We start from the raw sequence: 22,176 nt of genomic DNA, 5'->3' as shown, positions 1-22,176 counted from the left end.
TTGATCTAATAATAAAAATTCTCTACTATCATAAGGAATTATTATATCACAGGCAATTTTTTAAGTGGTACCATAAATTTGGCAGACAAATGATTTTTCACCAAATAATTATGGATAATATGACTAAGATCAAATAAGATAAGTATACTGTTTTCATTTTGATATCACTTGCTGGCATTTTTCCTCAAACATGATGTATATAGCATTTAACATTATGGTATTAGTTTTAAATTTTAATATTTATTTTAACCTAACCTATAAAGTAACAGGTTGCCTTATGTTACTTGTGTACACATTCAACCTCTTCCTCAGTTCTTTGTTCCGACCTACCCTATATACCTCACAACTTATACTAATCTCTCTTCATTATTCTTACTTCTACATTCACATCCCACATGTTCAATATCTTCCATAGCACACTGATAAAATCTTACTTTCTAATCTCTGCAACCTATTTCAGGTAAACGAACTCAACCCACCCACTGCTTTACATAAATTCAAGTATATTAAAAGTATATTCTTTGATCTATATGAGAAAGAACACATGGTATTGGCCTTTCTGAGTCTTTGTTACCTTAATCGGTATATTTTCTAGTTACATCTATTTTCCTGAAACCATCATAGTTTAATTTTCCTAGGGCTGAATGAAATACCATTGTGTATATTGTCACATTCTTATGTATCTACGTATCAATGAACATTCCTTACTATTCTCAATAAAACAGTAATAGATTTCTTTGTGAATAACGATGAGAAAATTCAGATAGAAAAGTCAAGATTAATTACTGACAAACTAAGAAAAAATTTTCAAAGATAAAAATAACTAACATATTTATGGTTATATTAACTAGAGCAGTGTACGTTAAACTTAATAAAGGATGAGCTGTTTATAATATTTTATACTAATTAAAAATGTAGAATATTCGATACTTTAAAGAATGCTTATAAAATTGTCCATCACTAAGTGATATTTCCACTAAAACTGTAATCTTTTTATAAAATATTTTGGTTATATATATATATATATATATATATATATATATATATATAACTTATATATATATTGGTTATATATAATATATATTAAATTTACCTTCAAAATAAAGAACATTAAAAAGTTACTGTTATAAAATTCAATAACACCAAAGACCGGTTATATGAATAATAACTGACTAGGAATTTTTTAAAATGTCTCCAGTTAAATTAAGAGACTTAGAAAAGAGATAGGATTTGAATAGAAATGCACACGTCAAACAAGATCCAATAAAATCCTGAAACCCTACTAAGATGGTTACTATGCATTCCTATCTGCTAAGGATTCATTAGCAAGACTGGTACATGAAGAGAAGGTATATATCAGAAAAATAGATTCATATTTATCGTTGTAACTTTCTTCATAAAACCCATGCAGACACTTCTCTTTGTTGTTGCTTAAAAAGTATGTACAAAGGACGGCTTTTGATTATAACGCTAATATTTCAAAACTATCATTAAATATGAAAAGATCTTAACACAAAACCCAGAGTTTTCAGAGCAACCATACAAATTTAAGAAGAAAAAGAAAACATTTTTAAATACACTGAATGCGTAATGAAGTCCCCAGCTAACCAGTAATAGACTGGTCAAATTTATTGTTCTATATATTCCATAGAATACTCTCTCCCCGTTCTTTGTTCCTTAGCATATGTTTTGCTTATCTTTCTCTGTTTCTTATCTTCTGAGTGCAGGTGGTATTTCTCACAAAATTAATTCAAATCATCTCATCTTCATTCCAACAAAAAGAAGCTGTTTACATTAGAGGAAAACAAATTAAAGGTTTTCATTCTTTATTATGCAACATTTTATATCGATTTTGTATGCTTAATATGCTTCTACACCTTAGTCATGACCTTTCAAGCCTGGCCTGAAATCCACTATTAATTAACAATGTAAAAGCCCTTTAGCTAATCACAGAAAGCCTTCAAAGTGTATTTACATAGGTTTATTTAATACAAATTCAGCATATAGTTTAAGGGAAATAGTGATGGAAAACATCTTTTCTTACATTTTCAGTGCCTTCACAGTATTTTATAGCTAAGACATTGCATTAGAATTAAGAAAGAATTATTAACATCTTACTAAAATATAATGAGAAATTTTTCTATGTTTAACACAGAACTTATTCTTGAACATTTTTGAGACAGTGTTTCTTCTCTCTCTCTCTCTCTCTCTCTCTCTCTCTCTCTCTCTCTCTCTCTCTCTTTCTCTGTCTGTAAACCAAGCTGTACTCAAACTCAGAGATCTGTCTTCTTCTCCTCCCCAGTGCTAAGATTAAAGGCCTGAGCCACCACACCCAGTGCTTTCTTCATCTTTAACAAGGTCTTGTTTGATTATATTCAAAATCTTATGAAGTCAGTTCCCTAGAAGTACCTAGGAGAAATCCAATACCAACATAATATTTTGCACACCTAAATCCCTCATCCCGAGTTCCTGATTGATCTACTCACCTAGCAAGCTCAATGAGGGAACTGAAAATAACAATATTTGCTTTCATTACAGGAATAAATAAAAGGCCTTCTCACTGCCCAATCTCATGATATAATGGAACAATTCTTCCAACATTACAAAGTGAAATCTCATAAAGAGCCCTGTACCTGGGGTTGGAGATTTAGCTCAGCGGGAGAACGCTTGCCTAGTGAGTGCCAGGCCTTGGGTTCTGTCCCCAGCTCAAAAAAAAAAAAAAAAAAAAAAAACGCCCCATGCCTGAAGCCACAGTTTCTTACCTGCTGTTTGGTTTTGCAAACAGTGACGACCATTTCATTATAACCAGGTTGAACCCAAAGGTATTCTCTGCCCCAAGGATACACTTCTACTATATTGTCATATTCAGCCATGTTCCGTTAAATTTAAGCACGACATCACCAAGTTGAGGATTTAAAAAATACCCAAGAGAAACCTGGAAAGAAATGCTACAAAATAAATTCATACCGAATAATTAAACAAAATGTCTTTTACTTGTAACACAGCATCTATCCATGTTCATTGTATTGACTGGTCCTGGGTATATTCACAAGCCAAGAAAATTGTATTTAAATCAGGAAACAACTTGTGAGATTTAGTTCTCTCTGTCTATTATATAGATTATCAAGACTAAACTTAGATATCAATGATAAATAGAAAGCAATTTTACATGTTGTGTCATTTCACTGTTTCTCAGATTTTTTTGTATAATTGAAAAAGTATAGATAAAGCCTGTTACTTAATATTCTCCCCACTTCATTTCAATTTCCACTCTATTTCTGAATGATAAGTCCAACTGGTATCTGATTACATATATTGGTCCCATACTTATTTTTCTTAAAATCATGATACAAAGTTTTATATGCTAGAAAGTATACTTTTGATAGGACATTTTATTGGAAATTTAGTTCATCCTTTTCATTAGTTTTGTCTGAATAACTTTATTATTTTCTGATTTTTTTAATTTTTAGATGCATTGTGTGGTTGTGTGTGTGTGTTCCTGTTTGTGTATACATACATATGTATATTTGATAAATCTAATGTAATATGACCTGATAAAGTTGCTTGAGTGTTATTGATAATTTATGAACAAAGCGAATTTTTGTATATGCTGTATATTTAACCTTGAAAATATGTACTATATACTTTTTCAAAAGCAACGTTTATATAAGTATACTAGATTTAGCATACTAATTGCAGTTTTAGCTTTTTCCACACTAATTTTATCTCATTAGATGTCTAGAAAGTAATACACCGAAGCAAGAATCATCTCTTAATTCCAATTGTAGGTAGACTCAATGATATATCTTGCTTTTGTACACGGTTGTTCACCTTTAGTTATTAAATTATATATTTATTATGCTCTATATATATTAGAAATGTGTGGCATACTGTATATATGTATTCATTGATAACTTCCTTCTGTCAACAAACATTAAGAATAAATGATTTGTAAACATTATTACAAAATCTAAGATCATACAGTTTCTTCCATAATCAAATACCAAAATGCATAAATATCAGAAGCATTTCCTGATTTTAACTATTAACAGAAGTATTTGATGTACTATTCCTATAAACATATTTTGATATTATCCATTAAAATTTCTTCAAGGAGTAGTTTAACTATTAATAAAGGTAGTTGTCCTCAAATTGTTAGTATCTTTGAATCACAAATGATGTCAGTATTTTACATAGCCAAATAAGCATAAACATATAATTATACACCTGGATTCCATAAACGTGTATTGATACATTTCCACTCAGATCAGTTGGGTCAGCTTACACGCATTCTCACAATTACACTCTTACACACACACACATGCATGCATTCTTGTAATTACATACTTACACAGATGTCCTTACTTATATATACATATGGACCAAAAGACCAAGCACCAGTGCAAAAAGATGAGCTCCAACCTTTATTATATAGAGAAAGAAATCGCTTTTACCCTTTTAATGCTAAGTGAATTAATCCCAAGTTAGTAAGAGAAAAGGCTTGCTCCTAATAATAAGAGTAAGCCTGCGTTGCTATAAAGAAATGACCTGTTCTGTCCCATGGTAAGGAGAAACATGCCTGCACCTTCTAGTCTTTCCAGCTTCTTCTCTTTTCCTCTTCTCCTCTGCATTCTGCAGATTGCCCTCTTATGTTACATATAGTCTCTAAGTTATTCCTCTCTACATTACTTCTTAGCCCAGATCTTTTTGGGCTAAGATCAGTTCTCCTTAGCTCAAAGCTGACATTTCAACTCAGCCCCTCTCCAGCTCTGTCCATCGGTCTCTGTCCTTCCAGTTCAGTCCTTCTCTCTTAGTCCTTCTGTGTGCCTTCTCTTTCTCCTCAGCACTTAAACATATTTCAGAATATATGATCCCATGTTGCAATGTTCATCATAAGTTAATATGAAAGATCAAAGCATACATTGAAATATAATTTACAAGTGACAATTTTTACATGAATATCCATCAGGAATAATTATCTGGCTAAACATTCATCACCAGTGTCAGCTCTACAGGTTCACTGAAAGTCTAAAGCTATAGTTCATAGGGTTTACAGATAAACCCAGTCAATATCTTATCATCTGTCCTTGCACCTGTAACAAATCATGTGTTCTCTTTTTTATAACTCTTGATAACTGTATTGCAACTACTACGAATCTGTTCTGAGTAGGAGAAAGTCTGTTTACTATCTCAGAACAATTAACTGGTGACACCCGGGAGACTGGCAGAGTTATCACAGCAATTCTCACTATTAGAAAGAGACTTCTAGCAGATCCATTATAAAAGAGCTTAATAACCATTGATATAATTTTAGGAATTATTGTATGATCGTTATTAAGACTAACGAATTCATTTATTTTTCTGTATAGCATCACTACGGGACAGAAAAACTTCGTAGGCCTGCACAGATCTGCTCCAAAAGGGTGAACTATTACTCAATGATTGTTATATATGTCTAATAATAAGACCCAAATAATATAAAGTACCTCGGTGTGATTTTAACCAAGCAAGTAAAAGATCTGTACCATAAGAACTTCAAGACTCTGAAGAAAGAAATTGAAGAAGACCTCAGAAGATGGAAAGATCTCCCGTGCTCATGGATTGGCAGGATTAATATAGTAAAAATGGCCCTTTAACGAAAAGCGATCTACAGATTCAATGCAATCCATTCAAAATACCAATCCAAAGCTTCAAAGAGTTAGGCAGAACACTTTGCAAATTCATTCGGAATAACAAAATACCCAGGATTGCTAAAACTATACTCAACAATAAAAGGACTTCAGGGGGAATCACTATCCCCGAACTCAGGCAGTATTACAGAGCAATAGTGGTAAAAACTGCATGGTATTGGTACAGAGACAGACAGATAGACCAATGGAACAGAATTGAAGACCCAGAAATGAGCGCAAACACCTATGGGCACTTGATTTTTGACAAAGGACAACAAACCATCCAATGGAAAAAAGATAGCATTTTCAGCAAATGGTGTTGGTTCAACTGGAGGTCAACATGGAGAAGAATGCAGATCGATCCATACTTATCTCCCTGTACAAAACTTAAGTCCAAGTGAATAAAGAACCTCCACATCAAACCACATACACTCAAACTAATAGAAGAAATACTAAGGCAGCATCTCAAACACATGGCACTGGAAAAAATTTCCTGAACAAAACACCAATGACTTATGCTCTAAGATCAAGAATTGACAAATGGGATCTCATAAACCTGCAATTCTTCTGTAAGGCAAAGGACACTGTGGTTAGGACAAAATGGCAACCAACAGATTGGTAAAAGATCTTTACCAATCCTAGAACAGATAGAGGTCTTATATCCAAAATATACAAAGAACTCAAAAAGTTGGACCGCAAGGAGACAAATAACCCTATTAAAAAATAGGGTTCAGAGCTAAAAAAAGAATTCACAGCTGAGGAATGCCGAATGGCTGGGAAACACCAAAAGAAGTATACAACATCTTTAGTCATAAGGGAAATGAATATCAAAACAACCCTGAGATTTCACCTTACACCAGTGAGAATGACTAAGATCAAAAACTCAGGTGACAGCAGATGCTGGTGAGGATGTGGATAAAGAGGAACACTCCTCCATTGTTGGTGGGATTGCAGACTGGTCAAATCATTCTGGAAATCAGTCTGGAGGTTCCTCAGAAAATTGGACATTGAACTGCCTGAGGATCCAGCTATACCTCTCTTGGGCATAGACCCAAAAGATGCCCCAACATATAAAAAAGACACGTGCTCCACTATGTTCATGGCAGCCTTATTTATAATAGCCAGAACCTGGAAAGAACCCAGAGGCCCTTCAACAGAGGAATGGATACAGAAAATGTGGTACATCTACACAATGGAATATTGCTCAGCTATCAAAAACAATGAGTTTATGAAATTCGTAGGCAAATGATTGGAACTGGAAAATATCATCCAATGTGAAGTAACCCAATCACAGAAAAACACACATGGTATGCACTCCTTGATAAGTGGCTATTAGCCAAAATGCTTGAATTACCTTAGATGCCTAGAACAAAAGAAACCCAAGACAGATGATCAAAATGTGAATGCTTCACTCCTTCTTTAAAAGGAGAACAAGAATACCCTTGGCAGGGAATAGAGAACCAAAGATTAAAACAGACACAGAAGGAACACCCATTCAGAATCTGCCCCACATGTGGTCAATACATATACAGCCATCCAATTAGACAAGATGGATGAATCAAAGAAGTGCAGGCCGACAGAAGCCGGTTGTAGATCGCTCCTGAGAGAGACAGCCAGAATAACACAAATAGAGAGGCGAATGCCAGCAGCAAACCACTGAACTGAGAATAGGACCTACGTTGAAGGAATCTGAGAAAGAACTGAAAGAGCTTGAAGGGGCTCGAGACCCCATATGTACAACAATGCCAAATATCCAGAGCTTCCAGGGACTAAGCCACTACCTAAAGACTGTACATGGACTGAGCCTGGACTCTGACCTCATAGATAGCAATGAATATCCTAGTAAGAGCACCAGTGGAAGGGGAAGCCCTGGGTCCTGCTGAGAATGAACCCCCAGTGAACTAGATTGTTGGGGGGACGTCGGCAATGGGGGTAGGATGGGGAGGGGAACACCCATAAAGTAGGGGAGGGGGAGGGATTAGGGGGATGTTTGTCCGGAAACTGGGAAAGGGAATAACACTCGAAATGTATATAAGAAATATTCAAATTAATAATAAAAGAAAAAGGGTTTGGGGATTTAGCTCAGTGGTAGAGCGCTTGACTAGCAAGTGCAAGACCCTGGGTTCGGTTCCCAGCTCTGAAAAAAAAAAGAGAAAGAAAATAATAAAAAAAAACAACAAAAAAACCCAAAAAACAAAAGGAATAGCATTTTAATAGAAGGATACATTCCCAAAATGAATCCCTTACAGTCTTGCTTAATAAGGGCAAACCAGTTGTGGATTATAAAATAATCCGAAGATGTCTCTCTCAGGATGAGCACCTGCTAGTTATTAGCTTGTCCTGTTATGGATCGTGACACTTTCTTCCCAGTCCTTCATGGTACCTTCTCCAAAACTGACAATATGATTCATCACAAAACAGGCCTCAACAGATACAAGAAGATTGAATTAATCCCATGCATCCTATGAGATTACTACAGACTAAGATTGGTCTTCAATAACAACAAGAATAACTAAAGACCCACATATGCATGTTAGCTGAAGAATGATTTACTTGATGAGAACTTGTTCAAGGAAGAAATAAAGAAAAAAATTAAAGATGTTTTTAGAATTTAATGACAATGAAGGTACAACTTGGGAACACAAAAAAGCAATGCTAAGAGGAAAACTCATAGCTCTTATAGCCTCCACAGAGAAATAGGAGCTATGATACACTAGTACTTAGTACTTGACAGAACACCTGAAATCTCAGAACCAATAAAAATCCAAATACACCAAGAGGACTAGACAGCAGGAAATAATCGAATTCAGGACTGAAAACAACCAAGTAGAAACAAAAGGAATTATGTAAAGAATCAACAAAACCATGAGCTGCTTCTCTGAAAACTCCAGAAGATAGGTAAATCCTTAGTATTCAATTTAAAAATAACAAAATCCGAAGTGAAATAGAGATATAGCCATAGAAAATGAGGAAACGCGAAAAAATTATCAGATCCTACAATAAAATCCTATACTTAACAAAACGGGAAAGTAAGGGTTAAATGGATAATTTTCTATTCAGATACAAGGTTGCAAAGTTGAATCAGGATCAGATAAAGCATCTAAATACTCCCATAACTCGTAAAGTAGTAGAAGCAGTCATTAAATGTCTCCCAACCAAAAGATCCCAAGCAGAAAGGTTTAGTACAGAATTCTCTAAGACGTTCCAAGAATTCCTAAAACCAATATTCTCCAAACTATTCCACAAATTAGAAATAGAAGGAACACTACACAGTTCCTTCTCTGATGCCACAGTTATGCTTATAAGTAAATCAAACAAAGACTCAACAATGAAAGAGAATTTCAGACCAATTTATTCATGAATATCCCTGCAAAAATTCTCAGTAAATTTCTTGCTAGCCAAATCCAAGAACACATCAAAACAATGATCCACCATGATCAAGTAGGCTTCATTCTGGTGATACAGAGATGGTTCAATATTCAGAACCTGAAAACTAATCAGCATGATCCCAGTATAAAAACTAATTCAAAGAAAACAAAACAATCATCTCATTAGATGCTGAGAAAGCATTTTACAGAACCTACCACTTCATGTTAAGACTTGGAATTATCAGAAATTCAAGGACCATACTGAACTCAGTAAAAGCAATATACAGCAAACCGTAGCCAACATCAAACTAAAGGGAGAGAAACTCAATGCAATCCCACTAAAATCAGCAACTAGACAAGGATACCCTACCTTTTCAATATAGTATTTGAAGTCCTAGCCAGAGTAATTAGAAAACAAATGTAGGTAAAAAGATACGTATTGCAAAGGAAGTATTCAAAATGTCATTATATGCAGATGATGTGGTAGTATATTTAAGTGGCCACAAAATTTCCACCAGTGAATTTCTAAGCCTGATAAACAACTTTAGCAAAGTGACAGAGTATAAAATTGATTCAAACAAATAAGTAGCCTTCCTCTACTCAAATGAGAATCCGGCTGAGAAAGAAATTACAGAAATGACACACTTGACAATAGTCAAAACATATAAATACCTCAGTGTGACTCTAACCCAGCAAGTGAAATATATATATATATATATATATATATATATATATATATATATATATATGATAAGAACACATGTCTCTGAAGAAATAAATTGAAGATCTCTGAAATTAGAAAGTTCTCCCATGTTCGTGTATTGACAGGATTAATATTGTAAAAATGGCATTTTGCCAAAAGCAACCTACAGATTCAATGCAATCCCCATCAATATTCCAACTGAATTCTTCACAGACATAAAAAAGACAGTTTGCAAATTTATTTGGAATAAAATAAATCCGAGAATAAAGAAAACTATTCTCAAAAATAAAAGTATTTTGGGGAAATCACCATCCCTGAGCTCAAGTTGTATTACAGAGCAATGGTGATGAAAAACTCTATTGTATTGGTACTGAGTCAGGCAGGTAGATCAATGGAATAGAATTGAAGATGCAGAAATGAACTCACACAGCTATGGCCACTTGAAAATTGATAAAGGATCTAAATCCATTCAGTGGAAAAAAAGATAGCATTTTTAAAAAAAAATTCTGCTGTTTCACCTGAAGGGCAGAATGTAGAAGAATGCAAATCAATACATTACTATCTCCTTGTACAAAGTTCGAGTTAAAGTGGATTAAAGTCCTCCACATAAAGATCACCAGTGGAACAGGAAGCCCTTGGTCCTGCTAAGACTGAACCCCCAGTAAACAGGATTGTTGGGGGAAGGGCAGCAATGGGGGGAGGATGAAAATGGGAACACCCATAAAGAAGTGGTGGGGAAGGGACTAGGGGGATGTTTGCCCGGAAACCAGGAAAGGGAATAACACTCGAAATGTAAATAAGAAATACTCAAGTAAATAAAAAAAATGAAAAAAGACCTCCAAATAAAACCAAATACACTGAAACTAACTGATGAAAAAGCAGGGAAAAGCCTTGAACACATTGGTACTGGGAGAAATTTCCTGAATAGAACATCAAAGGCTTTTGTTCTAAGATCAAAAATTGAAAAATGGAACTTCATAAAATTTCAAAGTTTTTGTAAGGCAATGGACACTGTCATTACTTCCATACAGGAACTAACAGATTGGGAAAAGATCTTTACCAATCATATATCCAATGGAGCGCTAATATCCAATATATACAAAAATCTCAATAAGCTATACTCCAGAGAATCAAATAACACTATTTAATAGTGGGCTACACTTCTAAACAAAAATTCTAAACTGATGAATACTGAATGGCTGAAAAGCACCTAAAGAAATGTTCAACATCCTTATTCGTGGGGAAAAAGCCAATCAAAACAATCCTGAGATTCTACCTCAAACCAGGCAGAATGGCTAAGACAAAAAAGTCAGGTGACAACAGACTCTGCCAAGGATGTGGAGAGAAAGGAACCCTCTGTCACTGTTGAAATTGCAAGCTCATAAAACTCTGGAAACCAGTCTGGAGGTTCCTCAGAAAATTGAACATAGTATTTACTACCTGATGACCCAGCTGTACCATTCGATGGCATATACCCAAAACATATAACAAGGACACATACTCCACTATGTCCATAGCAGCCTTATTTATAACTGACAGAAGCTGGAAAGAAACCAGATGTCCCTCAAAAGAGGAACAGATTCATATAATGTGGTACATTTACACAATGGTGTGGTACTTAGCTATTAAAAAGAATGAGTACATGAAATTCATAGGCAAATGGATTAAACTAGAAAATATCATCCTGAGTGAAGTAACCCAAACACAAATAAATGCACATGTCATGCACTCACTGGTAAGTGGAAATTAGCCCAAGAGCTCAGAATATCCACAATAAACTCATATACACTCTGAAACTTAACAAGAAAAGGCAAAGAGGAACTGCTTCAATCGCAATTAGAAGGGGGAAGAAAATTATCATGGGAGTCAGACAGAGGAAGGACCCTGTGTGGGAGAGGGGAGTGAAATAGAAAAATAGGAGAGCAGGATAAGATGTGGGAAGGGACAGGAGAGAAGCACAGAGGACCAGGAGAATGAGTATAGAAAGAAGGAACAGTTGAGGATGGTGGTAACATCTAGGATGACCCAATACTAGGGATGTGACAGGTTCCCTGGAGCCAACAGTGATGACATTGGCCAACATCAACAACAACAGTGAAATTAATACTGAAGACACCACCTCCAGTAGATAGACATGGCCCCCAGTGCAAGAATGTGACCACTCACCCATCTCTTATTATTCAGAGTTATCCCTGTCTAGTTGAAATAAAGTGGTAAATATGGTGCAGAGGCTGAAAGAAAGGCCATCCAGAGATCTGCAGACACCAAACCGGACACTGTTGTTGCTGATGCTGATATGTGCTTGCAAACTGGAGTCTGGTATGGCTGTCCTCTGAGAGGCTCTGGCAGAACCTGACTGATACAGATGCAGATATTCACAGCCAACCATTGAACTGAACCTTCAGATCCCAATGGAAGATGTAGGGGAAGGGCTGAGGGAGCTGAAGGTGATTGTAATAAAAGATATAACAATATCAATTAACAAGACCCCTCAGGGCACCCTTGGACCTAACCACCAACCATTGATCATACATACATATGTAGCAGAGAACGGCCTCATCTCACACCAGTGGAAGGGGAAGAACTTGGTCCTTTGGATGCTTGATATCCCAGAGAAGAGCGATTCGAGAGGGGTGAGGAAAGAATTATTGGGGGGTTGTGTATGCACCCTCTTAAAGAAAATGAGGAGGAATATGTGGTGGTGGGGCTTATTGAGGGGGACTGGAGTGGGGATAATATTTGAAATGTAAAGAAATACAATGGTTAATAATACTAACAATAAAGGAGTGGTATTTGCCATACATTATTTTACTGCACAGGTTAGCTTTGAACATTTATTGTTACCTAGATGTATATTTCTTCCTACAGTTCCTGATTTCTTGTTTCTCTGAGGAGTGTAGCCTTAGATCTTCCTCTTCATTCATAGAAAGCATAACACTTAACTCATTTCTCCAAGCAAGGGTGGTTATAGATATGTCTGTAAAAGGCAGGAGACAATTGTGCAATCTAATTGGGGGTCAACAAAATAATTATTTACAAGTAAATCTTGTAATAAAAACGGTTTTTGTTCAATCAACTTACCAGTACTGAAAGCATCCCAGGATTTCTAGCCAGGCAACTGTGTAGGATATCAAGAGACATTTAGAATTTCAATATATGTGACTAGAGAATATACATTCCATTGTGTAGCATACTCAATATTTCAAAACTATCATCATGGAAAGAATATTAAGAGCTTTAGAACAAGAAAAAATAGTGAGACATCAACGCAGGAGCATCACAGTAACACCTGGAACTCACATAGAATTCTAATATCAATCCCACGCATTCCATGCTCTATTCAAATCCTATCACATGTTTATTCCCTAAAGCCATCCACCAGTGATTTTCTAGTCCCTGCAGTCACTGAGGATCAAGAGTCTGGATCAGCCTTTCCCATTCGGTTATGAGTTTCCAAGACAAATCAGTGCACCAATGCTGGTGGAAGAGGCTCTTGACAGCACAGTCTCCTAAGCATCCCTTGCCATTTAGAATCATGTTGCTCCTTCAGGAATCCCTTGTTATGGACCCTGACAGTGGGCACAAGAGGAGGTAGCATTCTGAACTCAAAGGAGGAGAGTCTACAGGGTTCCTCCTCATTCAGAAAGCTTGGATGATTGCCCTGCTACTACAAGCAGAACTGACAAGAGAGGGAGCTCCTGACTGGCCGGTGCAGTCTCGAGGACAGCCCCTCTCGAGCTTTGCTTGTTTCTCGAGATCAATGGTCACTCGAGTTCGGCCTGCTTCCCGTTCAGGACGTGTCCACATTTCTCGGAAGAGAGAGCCATACTCAAAGGATACAGCTTAATTGATGCTCACCATGACTCACCACTGGCAAGTACATTCACTGCACCTTCATGTGGTAGTAGCCAATTTGCCATTTCTTGTTCAATTTCCTTAACGACTAAACGGACTAAACTGTGGAGAGAGGCCAGCGAGCCTCACTCCGGACTTTACCCTCTGACCATGCACCGCCCATGTCCCAGCCTCCACGGCCTGGGAACCCCTTCAGTGTCCCCCAAGATGATGATTACACCGGAGTGCAACAGGGGAATCAGTTGAAGGAATCCCAGCCTCCATAGCCTGGAAGCCCATTCAGTGTCCGCCAAGTGGATTATAACACCGGAATCCAATGGCGTAAGCCCTTTAATAGTTCCCAGTCTCCTCCACCTGAGACCATCTTCAGTGTCCCCTAACCGGATTATAACTTCCTACCCCAATGGGGAAAGCAATTGAACAGCAGAGACCCGAGCGGCATTGCCCCTCTGGGACTACTTAGAAGGACTCAGCACAAGTTAAGATGCACAAAACCCTATGACGACCAGAGATTCAAAAAAACCTGAAGCTCGTGTTAAAGAAAAGCTGTAGAAACTCAAAGATCATATAAAGGCTTCAGTCAATAAGAGGGCCCTAGACCCCAGAAGGGAACTGACAAAGAAGAAGAAATGGACAGTTCCACTTCCTCTGAGGGTTCCTAAGGGCATGAGTAATCCACTGACAAAGTATAGCAGATCACTGAGTAACCCACTGACCAGGGATATAAGAACATCTTCTTTACATCCTGCTACCAGAAAAAGAGTGGCCTCACATTTAGTGCCCATTCTTGGGAAGATGAAAAAAAAAAGTGGGTTATGTCTACTGGGTTTGAAAACATATCGACTTTGATGAGTTGGTAACCAGAGTGCCTGCAACATCTACAACACACAGTACTGGATAGAACAGTGAAAGATTCAACGAAGATCACACTGTGCCTGGGCCAACTTCTGCTGACTCTTCTACTGACAAACTGGGACAGATAATTTCCCCACACATTCCAGGTTCCCAACATCCTTCCCTATCTAAACATGGAGAATTCGGATCTCCCATTTTTCCCCAAGATGTTCATACCCACCCAAGACTTTCTGGAAATAACCAAATGTTTCCAATATTCTATAGGGATATTCCGTATTTGCCCAGTTGTAAAGAATTCTTCCCACAGATCCTGAATGGAAAATCATACATTTTCCTCTTCCAGAAAGAGTTTATTTTTTTTCTTCAATCTTTATTAATTTGGGTAATTCTTATTTACATTACAAATGTTATTCCCTTTCTAGTTTTCCACGTTAATATTTTCCTAGCCCCTCCCACTCCCCTTCTAGAGGGGTGTTCCTCTCCCGATCCACCCCCACATTACTGTCCTCCCCCCAACAATGCCATTCACTGTGGGTTCAGTCTTGGGAAGACCAAAGACTTCCCCTTCCACTGGTGCCCCTAAAAGGCAGTCAGTGATTCCTATGATTTTGGAGACAAGGGTTAGTTCATGTATAGCCTTTGGGTAGTAGCTTAGTCTCTGGAAGCTCTGGTTGGTTTGCATGTTTTTTCATATGGGGTCTCAAACACCTTCAGCTCTTTCAGGCCTTTCTCTGATTCCTTCTGCTGGGATCCCTTTCTTAGTTCAGTGGTTTGCTGCTGGCATTTTCCTAAGTATTTGCCATATTCTGGCTTTGTCTCTCAGTAGAGCTCTACATCTCGTTTCTGTCGGCCTGCACTTCTTTGCTGCTTCATCCATCTTATCTAGTTTGGTGGCTGTATATGTATGGGCTCCATGTGGGTCAGGCTCTCAATGATTGTTCCTTCAGTCTCTTCTCTAAACTTTGCCACCCTGTGCCCTAATATGGGTATTCTTGTTCCCCTATTAAAGAAGGAGTGAAGCATCCACATTTCGGTAATCTTTCTTCAGATTACTCTGGTCTGTGCATCTTGGGTAATTCGAGCATTTGAGTTAATATCCACTTGTGATTTACTGCATAACATGTGTGTTTTTTCTGTGATCACTCAGGGGGATATTTTCTAATTCCATCCATTTGCCTATGAATTTCATGCAGTCATTCATTTTAATAGCTGAGTACCACACTGGTCATGCAGAGAAAAGATCTAGGAACATGGGGTGAAGGAGATTCTTCTGGATAATCATTTTATTCCCAATTCCATTCCTCTGATATACAGTTCAATTTCCTAGGTTTTCTCTGTTTTCCACAGGTCAGTATTTTTCCTATAGACCTTTAACTGAATGAATTTCATATTACATTTTCCTATTTTACTTTCCTTGATAGGGGACTTTATAAATATATTCCTGAATGTATACTCAAAACTTCTGTTTTCCAATTCCAATTTTTGAAATGATTTTTGCAACAAAGGGGCTCAGCTATAGAGTATAATAGTTTAAATATTATGTACATACTTCAAAGGATAAACTCCCTAATCCTTATTTTATCCTAAAATTACCAGACATCAGTAATGCAAAAGACACCATGGAGTATAGAATGCGTTTCTGTAGTCCCATTAGTTATTAGTTCTCAAATATCTACCTTCCTGTGTTCCCAGTCCCTGACTTGAGGGTTTTTGACGTTCTACCATGATTCTTTCTTCAGGCCAAACATAAGATTTAGGAGGATGGACAGTGAGAGGAATGGCTTCAGGTCCAGTAAAACCACAAACCAATAGGTTCATATTAACAGGGTGGAGTCTTTTGGGCATTGTCATTTGTGGATGCTACAAACTTGACCTAGTTGTGCAGAATCCATGTAAAAATTGCACCTAACCAGCTGTACGAGCCACCAAATGTATACTTAGCAGCCACCAAAACCAGATAAAGTTGATAAAGCTAAGCAGTGCATTCTGCAAGGAAGCTGATATAGATCTTCCCTGAGAGACACAGGAAGAATCTGACAAGTAGAGAAGTGAACACTAGTGGCAAACTAGTGAACTGAAAACAGACCTCTTGTTGGTATATTTTGAGAAAGGATTATAAGAACAAAAATGCCAATGAATCAGAGCTTTCTGGGTCTAAACAAATATTCAAAGTGTAAATGTACAGACCTAGGGCTCTAACTGCATAAGTAGCAAAGGATGGTCTTATTGTGCATCAACGGAAGGAGAAGCCCTTCATCCTCCCTGGGCTTGACTCCCATTTCAAGGGAATGTCAAGGACCCGTAAGAGACGTTGTAGAAATGGGGAGAGGGACAGGTTAGGGATCTTACGGGCAGGAAATTGGGAAAGGAAATAACATTTGAATTGTAAATATAGATATATCCAATTGAAAAAAGGAATAAAATTTGCTAAAAAATAAAGAAATTAAAGAAAAGAAATCTGCCACCTAATCACACCTATTGACTCAGCAATCTAAAGGTTCACTGTCCGGAAATGGTACTCAGATTACTACTAGTGAAAAGACTATGATGATGAAGGCTCAACTAGAAGCAATTCTATCTCCCAGATATCAGTGTCAGACACAAACTGCAATATAAGAATCCAAAGCATGGAGGAGTATACTCTGACACAATACTTGGTTTACCCTTCTCTGCTGAGACTTTTTTTTTCTGGGAAAAAAGAATAAAAGTCATGAGCTCTCAGGAAAACAATTGTGTCCTTACCAAAACTTGGCTTTTGGGATAAAGAAATTAATGATATAAAGTCTCTGACTTCTAGGAACCATAACAAGCAGGAATCCAGATACTTCGGAGAGGCTCCCACCTCCTGATTCCCATATGTGGAAGGCCCAGAACAAGGCTATTTCTTCAACGAACCCACCCAAACCCTACCCAGGAATCATGGAGCTTTCCCGGGGACCAAGTATTACTTCCCTTTTTTATATCAAGAGAGAAGGTCAATTTCCTTCGCCCCATCTCTGATCTCTTCATCCTCTTTTTTCTCCCTCCCTAATAGCTCTTTATTCTGAATTGAAAGCCAATTAGGAAACCCTAGAGGTACTGAAGTAATATCCAAGAGTCAGTTGCTGTCAGCACAACACTTGTGACATCACATAAGAAGATTGGGATCTCCAGGTTACAAGATTTTTCATGGAGTTTCTAATGATGATGTCACTGAGATCTGCCATGGCCTACCAGCTGAACAGATTTCCTTACATTGACCAGATTCAAGGGTGCCCTTTCCCACAGTGTCTCTGTGACACAGTGGAAACCTTTACATGTTACATCTCTCTACAGCTACAGGCTTCTCTTTGCTTCATTAATGGTTTCATGCTCTGAATGGTGAAAGTTATTCAGAGGCTTGGCATGGTTAGAAAAGATCTAGTAACATGGAGTTGAGGAAATTCTTCAGGTTAATAATTTTATTCCCTGGACCACTCTTGTGACATTCAATCCAATTTCCTAGCTGTTCTCTGTTTCCCAAATACCAGTAGCATTCTCCTTACAGACCTTTAATTGAGTGAATATTTTATTATATTTTCTTATTGTACATTCCTTAATAGGGGAATATATATATATATATATATATATATATATATATATATATATATATTCCTGAATTTGTCCTCAAAAATCTGTTTCCCAATTCAAAGTTTGCAATGATTTTGGCAACAAAGTGGGCCAAGCTTTAGAGTGAGTATAACAGTGTAAATATTGTGTATGTACTTCATATGATAAACCCCCAAATCCTCATTTAATCGAAATATTAACAGACATCAGTAAAGCAAATGTCAACATGGAATATAGAATGTGGTTCTGTAGTCGCATAATATATCAGACCCCTAATATCTACATTCCTGTGTTCCCAGGTCCAGAGTTTCAGGTTTTGAACGGTTTGCAGTAATTATTTCTTAAGGAGAACATAAGATTCAAGAGGATGTGCTTTGAGAGGAATGGATTGAGGACCAGTGAAACCTCAACTTCAATAGTTTTATAAGAACAGGAGGTAGTCTATTTGGCATTGTAATTTGTGGATTCTCAATTCTTGACCTTGTTGCACAGAATCCATGTTAAAATTCCACATAACCTCATAGCTGTAGGAGACACCAAAAGGATATATATATATATATATGTATGTATAGGTATAGGTATAGGTACAGATATAGATATAGATATAGATATAGTATAGATAGGTATAGATATAGATATAGATATAGAGATAGAGATAGAGATAGAGATAGAGATAGAGATAGAGATAGAGATAGAGATAGAGATAGAGATAGAGATAGATATAGATATAGATATAGATATAGATATCACAGCCACCAAAACGACATAAGATTCATGAAGCTAAGAAGTGCATACTGCCAAGAACAGGACATAGATCTTTCTTGAGAGACACATCTACAGCATGTCAAATATAGAAGTGAATGTGTTGTTGTAAAAATACAAAAATGATAAAGTAAAGTTGCTTTTTAGCTGCTAGTTCTGGCACCATGGTGTCTCACGTTATATGCTAGATATCTTGGCTGAAACCCATCCCCATTCCTTAGCAGCCCAGTATCTATTTCTTTCACACCCATTCCTCCACTCAAACCCCCTCATAATAGAACACACAACACATTAATATTTGAATAAATTGATAAGATATAATTGCCCACTTAAACATACAAAGCCCGGCCGGTATCATCCATCCCTTAGGAACATTAATAACAACCTGTAAATGGACAGAGCAGAATCTCAAGGTCACCTGCCATGGCTTCTCACCCTCTACCCTTCCTGTCTCTCCTTTTCCCTCTAACTCCTCCTCTCCCTTCTAACTTCTATCCTGCCCATCCTTCCTTCTCCTCCAATGAAAGATCTCCTTCTATCCTGTACCTGCCCCTCACCTGTACTTTACAAATTCAATGAGTAGTTGGTCTGGTGAAGTCACCTGAGTTCTGAGTACATGACTAGGCAGCTGTCCTTGGGGCAGTGAAATTAGCACTAAATACAGATAACTTCATGGCAAACCACAACATTTCCCGCTTTTTGTCCAGTTAAAAAGCTTTTTCACTTATACATAAATTGAGTGCAATTATTACCATTCTCCAATTTATAAAGCATATGATATACTCAAAACCCAGTCCATCACCATATCAGTTAGACAGAACATTTAGTTCTTCACTCCAGCTTAAGAAAGCCTTAAAATCTACATTATATCTTGGCTACCTTTTATACCATCTGATAACTATCCAATAAAATATGTATATTCAGAGTTATACAACCTGGTAAGTTATGAGACTATAATAAGACTTCAACCCCACCAGAAATTTCAGAAAAACAATATATCTATACACATAAGAAGCCTAAAAATGCATCTAGAACTGACAGGTTGTGGAGACAAATCTCCACTAGCACAGTCCCCAGTTTGCAACAGGTAAGCGAAGTCTTCCGTCTTCTGGCCTAAAATCAACTGAGAGACTCTTGAATTGCATATTTTTCAGGGCTCATCACCCTGTCTTGGCAGGGTTTATCAGTCAACTATTCTGCATAATTTGTCCTTTCCTGGATAGTGTTTTGTCAGCAGATGAAACAGGCATTTTTTCCAATGGCTGCCAAGCCACAAAGCATTTCCTCATCTGGAGGTAGAGATGTTCAAATTCTTCATTAAATCCACCAAGGGGAACTGTTAGGAACATATATGTCTCAACAAAATATATATAACTTTAAATCTCAAATTTTGTGGATTTCTGACATTTTTAAAACCCATCTATCTATATAAGACTATCTGGACTTTTGTCTCCATTTCCTAAATTTTATCTTGAAAATACTCTTACAAACTCAGAGCCATGACTTTATTTGAACCTTAACTCACAGTTGTAATCAACTCAGAAGTTTGCAATGACAACAGTAGAAGGACTGGCACTAAACCTTGTACTCTTAAACATTTTTGACAGATAAATTCTATACCAAAACAATGATTTAAGCTTAGTTACCAAATGAGATTATGACTGCACAATTCACTCTAGCTAATTCCTCCCTGTTAAATTATAACAATTTCTAAATTCCTCATTAAAACTACTTTAGAATAACAACTTTTAGCCCTCCCAAAGTCCAGGGAATTGGGGCGCTGACTCCTCCATAAGTTCTTTTAGCTAGACATTGACATTGATATATCCTTGGGGGTGGGGGTATGAAGAATGAATCAAAGGCTGTAGCTGATGAGTCCTGACTGTACCCAGCTAAAAGTCCTTGAGACCAGGATTCCAAGTAGGTAAACTCTGCAAAATACAACTCTCAAGACAAGGTTTAGAATCGAGCTATCTTTTTGATTGATTCTCCAGAATAAATTTTTTCATGCAGTCTACCTCTATCAAATCTGATCAGTATGACTTTGTGAGATTTCCAGAGCCTAATCACACTTTTTAAGAAGACAAAGACAAAATCTTTCTCCCAAAATACTGTGTTCCTTAGTCTGAAACCAGAAAATCTTGTATCTTGCGCTCTCTTCCAGAATAATAATATAATGGAAAAACTCAAAGTCACACCCATCATGAAGATGAAATAATCTTTAAAAAGTAAGTAAGGTAAACAATGAGCCAGATAGGCTTTTGTAGTCTGTGATATTATGAAATTAACACAAAGTTCCCGTGGAGCCACCGTTAAGAGAATATGAGCTTCCTATTGTTGTAAATATCAAAAGTTACCACAAACCCTAGCTAGCTGGCATCAACAAGCAATATGGTCTTTAGTAGGGTAATTCATAAAACAAACTAAATACCTTATATCAATTCTAATATCAATAAGCAACACATCAAATCAGGACTTTGCCCAAAATATCTCACTCTGTTTAAGCATTCTACCTGGAGTTACAGATTTTTCTTTACCCTCAATAACTTCTACAATATATGTCTGCATTCACTTCCCGGTGTTACAGACATTTACTACAACATGCTACTTGAAGCTAGTGACCAATTTTTCCCTAACTAAGTTTCAAACCATAGATGAAAATCACCACGTGATTCAGGTAATCACTTTACTCTCCTTAAAACAAACTTAAACACCTTCTAGCAATTCTAAAATAAATATGCAACTTAAAACTCAGGGCTTTAGCCCAAAATATATCCCTCTGTAAAGCTCTCTACCCGGAGCCACATATTTTTCTTTAACTTTAGTAACTTCTACAATATATTCCTGCAATCACTCTGCCTGGTGTTACAGACATTTATCACAACTCTCAACTCGGAGGTAGTGACTAATTTTTCCTTATCTAAGTTTCAAATCATGGATGAAAACCCCTCCTGATTCAGAAAATGTCTCTACACTCTTCTTTCTAAAACCAACTTTTATCACTTTTTAATAATACCTGTAATAAAGAAGTACTTGTGTTGCTAGGATTTCAACCCAAAATTTACATGGAACCCACCTTAAAAAGAATATGAGTATCCTGAAAGAATTACTAAACAACTTTCTTTAAAAAGCAGCTTTAATCTCTTAACTCTCTGACCTGCACTTACTTATTACACAGCAGGGGACCGACAGCATGTCAGCCCAGGCAGCTTCTCCATTTCTTTGTTTGATTTTCCGCCCTTAAGTTACCACATGACTTAACATGGAGCCGGTGTCCTCTTACTTAGAAAATAAAACTTTCGCTCAACTCTAAGGATTGCTAATGGATTCTTGATCATCACCTTGGTTCACCATCTGTTGTTGTAAAAAGAGAAAA

General features: G+C 37.0%; 1 long non-coding RNA gene across 1 annotated transcript in view; it reads right to left on the bottom strand.

Moving 5' to 3' along the window:
- Nucleotides 1–1,591: 1,591 nt before the first annotated feature.
- Nucleotides 1,592–22,176, bottom strand: part of LOC134484347 (uncharacterized) — a 103,862-nt gene continuing 83,277 nt past the window's right edge. Inside the window, exons 6-9 of the long non-coding RNA XR_015647415.1 lie at nt 12,822–12,858; nt 12,585–12,746; nt 2,763–2,935; nt 1,592–1,785 (exon numbers count right to left, since the gene is read on the bottom strand). This is a non-coding gene — a long non-coding RNA (uncharacterized LOC134484347). The remainder of the gene's footprint in view (nt 1,786–2,762; nt 2,936–12,584; nt 12,747–12,821; nt 12,859–22,176) is intronic.

The sequence above is a fragment of the Rattus norvegicus genome, chromosome Y (assembly GCF_021556685.1).
Source record: "Rattus norvegicus strain SHRSP/BbbUtx chromosome Y, alternate assembly SHRSP_T2T, whole genome shotgun sequence".
In the NCBI taxonomy this organism is placed as follows: Eukaryota; Metazoa; Chordata; class Mammalia; order Rodentia; family Muridae; genus Rattus; species Rattus norvegicus.
Note: the sequence above shows the minus strand (reverse complement) of the source record. Positions and strands in the feature narration are given on the sequence as shown.